Source organism: Myotis lucifugus, unplaced genomic scaffold (genome assembly GCF_000147115.1).
Source record: "Myotis lucifugus unplaced genomic scaffold, Myoluc2.0 scaffold_313, whole genome shotgun sequence".
NCBI lineage: Eukaryota > Metazoa > Chordata > Mammalia > Chiroptera > Vespertilionidae > Myotis > Myotis lucifugus.
The window spans coordinates 294,237-301,441 of record NW_005871361.1 but is presented as its reverse complement, the minus strand read 5'-3'; positions in this window follow the sequence as shown (position 1 = coordinate 301,441).

Here is a 7,205-nt window from a genome sequence, read left to right as displayed (position 1 = left end):
GGATTGAGTATCATTTTCCTGGTTTGCCTGAATCACATGCTTCCCCCTGGGCAGGGAAGTGGGACAACACAACTCAAACCCATGGAGAGAGGTGGTACATTGTACCTTCCCCCAAAGGAAGTGGGGATGACTATCAAGTGAGCAAAACAAAACAAAATAACATCTGTCCATTGTAGATCTTTTAACCCAATAGCAGTAAGTGGCATCGTCCGGATTCGAATTCAGATTTATAAGCTCCAAAGCATGTTTTCCCCTTTAAACAGATCTTCATCTCTAGATAATTGTCATTTAAAATCCATCATGAGATCATTTCTCAATCTCTTCACCTTCTGTGGGAAAATATGCCATTTTGTTAAGGAAATGATGTTTAAAATCACCAGCATACTTCTAGGATATCTCATAACAAGCCTATCAACATACAGGGGCATCTTATTTCTAAAAGCTAGAAATCTTCTAAATTCTAGCTTAAAATGTAACACTTTAGAGCAGTGGTTCTCAACCTTGGCTGCACATGAGAATCACCTGGGAATCTTTTTTAAAATCCTGATTTCTGGGCCTCATCCTCCGGAAATTCTGTTTCTTTGTTACTAATGTTGTGGCCCCGCCCCATAACGAAGAAACAGAATTTCCGGAGGATGAGGCCCAGAAATCAGGATTTGAAAAAGATTCCCAGGTGATTCTAATGTGCAGCCAAGGTTGAGAACCACTGCTCTGCAGGGAAGGCCTGCACCTCCCGGAGAGTGTTGGCCATGCGCAGTCCCCTTCAGTAAGGGCTGGTGGTCTAAAGTGCGGCCTTGCACACCCCCAGCCCGTGGCTGGTGCTGAATACCTTGTGTTGAATGAGTACTTGAATTAGGATCCTAGGAAGAGAACAACCAGCTCTGTCCAGACAAGGAACACTCAGGCTCTGAAATCAAAAGGGCAGGGTCCTTACCTGGGCTCTCTCCCGAGCTTGCTGGGACATTGGGGTAAGTACATCCATTCCTGCTTTGGACCTCAACTTCCTGCCCAGCTTCTCTTGCAGAGCTGCTGGAAGCTCCAGGACACGGAGAGGAGCAAGAAGGGAAATGGGATGCTGAACCACAACCCACTCCGGCAGGGAATCACATTTCCAGGTTGAAATACTTCTGACTGGTTGTCGGTAAAGATATCTTCCTGGTCTGAGGCCGGGCTCCCCCTCAGAACAGCGAGGAGGATGCCAGGCTGCCCCCTCCAGAACAGAGGGCACTGGGAGCAACCAGTGACCCCAGAAACAGAGCTTCCTCGGGGCTCTCAGAACCAGGGACAACATACTCTGTCTCCCCAGTGCCCTTCAGACTTAACTTGTCCTGTCCCAATCTGGCCAGTCTCTTCCTCTCCGTTGAGTACACGGTGTATGCCATCAAACTTCCTTTTTTGTCTTGGCTTTCAGGGAGTTCAAGAGTTAAGTTTAGCCCTGACCCAGGATGCTCCTCGGTGAGAGCACCAGCCTGCACAAGGAAGGGTCACAGCTGGATTCCAGGTAAAGGGCATGTACCTGGGTTCCAGGTTCCATCCAGCATATGGGAGGCAACCAACAGATGTGTCTCTCTCACATCAATGTTAACCTCTCTCTCTTTGTCCTCCTCCCTCCCGTCCACTCTCTCTAAAAATCAACAGAAACAATGTTCTCAGGTGAGGATTAACAACAAGAGTTAAATTTAGTGCTTAATTGCAGAAATAATGTCACCCCAAGGATCTGGGACACAGATCTTTTCCTTTCTCCAGGTGGTTTAAAATCGGCTGTTGTCGTATGTTCACTTCTTAGATGTAAGAGGTGGATTCAGATTGGCCTCCCCTACAGCCTGCTCGTTCTACTGCAGGAAAGGTCTCTACCATGAGACCAAAAAGGTCTCAACCCTCCTCTCCATCCTCACTATCCTAGAGTTCAGGCCGTCATCATCCCTTACTGGACTTTCCCAACAGCCTTTTAACAAGTCTTCACCCCTAGTCTCGGCCCCTCCAATCTATTTTTCTCGCACCTGCCGTAAAAATTATGTTGATCATTTCCACAGACAAATCTGATCACATCACTTTTCCATCATTGGAAATAAAAAGTAAATAATATTAAATGCAACGTGGTATCCTGATTAGATTCTGGGACAGTGAAAGGACATCAGTGGAAAAACTGGTGAGTAAAGTCTATATTTTAGTTAATAGTAATGTTCCAATGCAGGTTTTTTAGTCTTGACACATGTGCCATGGCTATGCGAGATGTAAACTCTGGGGGAAGCAGGTGAAAGATATACAGGATGGAACAAAAGTAGGTTTTCAGTTGTTCGTATGGAATATAATACAATAATTAATAAATAATGCAAGAATAAACTGTTTTTGCGTACTCACAACTGTAAACCTACTTTTGCCCCACCCTGCATGGTTCTTGGATAAGAACTCTGTACTATCTTTGCAACTTTCTGTCAATCTAAAACTCTTCCAAAAATAGAAATTTTAAGTGAATAAATAACAGGAAAAGACATCATTGGCCTCCTATGACTTCCTGGCCACCCGTGTGGCTCAGTTGGTTGGAGCATCTTCCCATGCACCAGAAGGCTTTGGGTTTGATTCCAGGTCAGGGCACATACCCAGATTGATTGATGTTCTCTCTCTCCCCCCTCCCTTCCTCTCTCTAAAATCAAGAAAAGCATGTAAAAAAGCTAACAAACAAATCATCAGCATTGGGTTAAAAACTAGGCACATTTTGGCTCCTCTTTACCATCACCACCCACCCTACACTTTACGAACCATTCACCTCCCCCAACGGCATTTCATTTTCATGCCTCCATAGCTTTCTATGTTTTCCTTCTGCCTGCCTTTCTCCTCCCTCATTAAGTGAATCCCTTTTTACTTTTCAAAGTCAATTCTCTTCATCCCCCTCCACTCTCCTTCTATTCCACTCTGGTAAAGGGGGTCAAATACAAGGAGCCTAGACTTTGGGTGGTGAGCACACAATAGGGTATACTGATGTTGTGTTATACAACTGTACAACTGAAACTTATATAATGCTGTTAATCAATGTTATCCCAATAAGTTTAATAATTTAAAAAAGTCAGCTCTGAGTCACTTCCTCTCTGAGGCCTTCTCTGAATCCCCTTAGCCAAGTGAATTTTTGATACCACTTTGTATTGTAGCTATTGGAGTGTAAATATTTATTTGCATTTCTTCCCTGCACTGTGAGGGCAGGGGTCTTTTTTCATTTCTATCTATATTTCCAGCACTTAGCAAAGTCCCTGATACACAAAGATACTGAATAAATAATTGCTTCATGAATGAGTGTAGACCTCAGTGATTTGAAAGATATTATTCTATCATGGGAGGGCTTACAGCACCCCTGTTGCCTTCAGTTTTAATTAATGATTGACATAAACAAGCACTTGAGGAAAATTTGTGTGTCTTCTGTAGAATTGCTGTTGAAGATGGTTGTCCACATATTATCTCATAGCCTTTAAGCAGTGAGATTTTTAGAAATTCTTCCCAAAAAATTATATCGATGCATAGCAATTTGTTGCACCAGGTTTGTCTGGGACGTGCTCGCTTCCCTCCTGGGGAACCCACTCGTTGCCTTCCAAGGCAGCCCATTGCACTGTTGGACAGCTCTGTTAGAACGTTAACTGAAATCTGATTCCCTTGGACCCCCTGCGTTTGCTCCTAGCTCTGTCCCCAGGGCTGCACAGAGCAAGCCAACTCCTCCTGTCTTTTAAGAGTTCTACAGAGATTTGATCTTCCAGACTCTCATCCTTTCCAGTTCTAGTCCTTGGACCCTTCATGCCACATTAAATTCTCTCTTTCTTCAAATGTGCTGAGCTCTTTTGCCTGCACTCGCCTAAAGTGAGTTCCTTGAGAACAGAGACTACTACTTATCTAATATCTTCCCTAGTCTTCAGCACACAGCTTTGCACACAGTAGCTATTAAATAAAGGTTTGTTGAAAAAATGTCCTTGTTCCTTCAAATAGTTCTCTTGTGACATGTTATTTGTGGGTAATATGCCTCTTTTTGGGTTGCAGGCTTGATTATGTAAAATTAGCATGGTAATAGGCTATAGAGATCAGTGTTGAGGAAAAGATTTCTTAACCCAGCCCTCTTAATTCTGAAAGGTTCTAATAGCAGATGCACTGCCTGGCCAGTGTGGCTCAGTGGTTGAGCATCAACCTATGAACCAGGAGGTCACGGTTAGATTCCTGGTCAGGGCATATGCTCGGGTTGTGGGCTTGATCCCCAGTGTGGGGCATGTGGGAGGCAGCTGATTAATAACTCTGTCATCACTGAAGTTTCTGTCTCTCCCTCTCCCTTCCTCTCTAAAATCAATTTTAAAATATTTAAAAATATAAAAATAAAAGCAGATGCACCACAAAAGAGTTAATCTAATACTACATGACAGAGACTCTCCATCAGTGATGTGTTTAACAACCAGCTTTCTAAGAGGAACAAAAGCCCTTGTTTTATAGCAGTTGCCAATTTCCATGGTATAAATACTCCCACCATGGCCAGTTTCAAGCTACCAATGTGACATCATTGAATGTGAAGTTGAGAAGAGATGTACAGTAGGACACCATTATGTAGTATTTCCATCATACAGGTACAACAGATATAAACAATTTCAAGAACATTGATATTAAAATGTAGTTAAATAATTAGGAGGTGATGAGTTTCACTGTTTTGACTTACGTTTATATAATTTAATGTTTAGTAATGACTTTGTTTAACAATCAGCTTGCAAAATTCCTGAAAATTTAACATTCAACTGTCCTGAGCCTTTACAAGCCAGTTTTGGTTACTTTTTTTAAAGATAAAATTGAGGCCCAATTAACATAACATTATATTAGTTCACGTGTATAACGTATATATATATATATATATATATATAAAATGATCAGCACAATAAGTCTAACATTTGTCACCACACAGTTACAGATTTTTTGTGTGTGTGATAACTTTTTATTTTTTAATCCTTGACCAAGGATATGATTTTTTAAATTGATTTTAGAGAGAGGAAGGAGGAATGAGAAAGATAGAGAGATAGAGATAGAGATAGAGATAGATAGAGATAGAGATAGAGATAGAGATAGAAATGTGTGAGAGAGAAATATGAGAGAGAAACATTGATCAGTTGCCTCCCGTAGGCGCCCTGACCAGTGATCAAACCTGCAACCTGGGTATGTGTCCTGACCAGGAATTGAACCCACCACCTTTTGGTGTGTAGGATGAGGCTCCAACCAACTGAGCCACTGTGGTCAGGGCTCTTGTGATAACTTTTAAGATCTAATCTCTTAGCAACTTTCAAATATGCAATACACTATTATTAACTACTAGAGGCCCGGTGCACGAATTCGTGCACAGGTGGGGCCCTAGGCCTGACCGATGATCAGGGCCAGTTGGGGCCCTCTCGCCCAGTCCCACTCAGGGCTGGGCCAATCAGGGCCTTCCGGTCAGGGGGAGGAATAAGGGGAGGGACCGCGGGAGGTTGGCTGGCCACAGGAGGTTGGCTGTGGGAGCGCACTGACCACGAGGGGGCAGCTCCTGTGTTGAGCGTCTGCCCACTAGTGGTTAGTGTGTGTCATAGCGACTGGTCGACCAGTCATTCTGGTCGTTTGGTTGTAATGGTCGCTTATATATAGATAGGTGCTATATACTGCCTTTACTTGATGATGTCCTGAAAGGAGAGACTCTTAGAGCCGGCTCCAATTTAGATACAGTAGGAGGAAAGTTTTATTTAAAGGAGCTGTCAGAGTTAATTTATTTGTAAAGTGAACAATCTCCATTCTATTCCCAACCTTCAGCCAGGTCAGAGTTACTAAGCCATGTAACAAATATCTATAGATATAAAACCCTAAGCAACCGGTCAACTGTCAACTGGTCAACCATTTGACCGGTCGCTATGACGTGCACTGACCACCAGGGGGCAGACGCTCAATGCAGGAGCTGGCCCCAGGTGGTCAGTGTGCTCCCATAGCAGGAGCGCTGCTCAGCTGGCCAACAGGTGCCAGACTCGGGGCTCAAGGCTGGCGAGCGCAGCTGCGCCAAGTGTTCCTCTCCCTCCTCCTAGTGCCACGGTGGCTGGCAGGCGCAGTGGGGCCAGGATGAGCAGGAGCAATGAGGCACCCAGCCAGTGCTTGGGCTCCTCCCAGGCCGCCTGTGGCTTCCTGCACTACTATATCCCTTGGAGGATGTCGGACTGCCGGTTTGGCCTGGCCTGCGGGGATCGGGCCAAAACCGGCAGACCGTGGGATCCCAGATTGTGAGAGGGCACAGGCCAAGCTGAGGGACCCCACCAGTGCAGAATGCACTGGGCCTCTAGTTTACTTAAAACATATTATTATTTTAGAACATCTTCCTTGGGATCTCCAGATACTGTGCATATAGTTGGCCTAAATAAATGTCTGTAGAATGGTGAATGAACCTCAACACCCCCAAGTAATGCCTGGTAAATCGTGGGTACTCAATATCGGTATGAATAAGTTAATGGATTTTCTTAAAGCAAGGTGAAGATCCTGTATTGATTTGTATGGGTTCTTCTGTGATTATGTGAATATTCCCAAGTCTTTTTTCTCTCTCAGTGGGCCCTCTTGCCAGAACAAACTGCACACAGAAATTCTGATGGAGGAGGTGTCGGGACCCAGGAGGAAGGAACACATAGCCCTCAGTTCCACGGAGCCCCGATGAGGGAAGCTGCGTGGGCATAAAGTGTCCTCAGTGGAAGACACGGAGCGAGATCATCCCTCACCCAGGTCCTATGCTCTGCTACCAGCCAGAGGTCTCCTCTCCTGCAGGTGTCCCCACGAACCAGGCACCGAGAATAGAACTTCTGCTCCTGCCTCCTCCAGGCTCAGGGGGACTTCTAAAGCAGTTTGTCCTCAGAGACTTCTTCCCACCGGTCTGTGAAGATGGAGACAGAGTTCCAGAGAACAGTGCCCAATAACGTGGGTCCCACAGCCTGATGGGGGCAGGTACCCCATCCACCCAAAGGTGGGAAAGAAGAGCCACCAGAGTCCGCTTTAAAAATGCAATCAGGTCATGTCACTCCCTTACTTAAAACTTCTCTATTGCACTTGGAATAAGAACCCTTATACCACATTTTGTAAAACCCTCCATGACCTGACCTCTGCCTACCTTCGGACTTTGGCCGTTCTCCTGGTGCCTGCTCTGCTCTAACACGCCAGCTTCTTTCTGGTACACCAAGCTGTCTGGATCC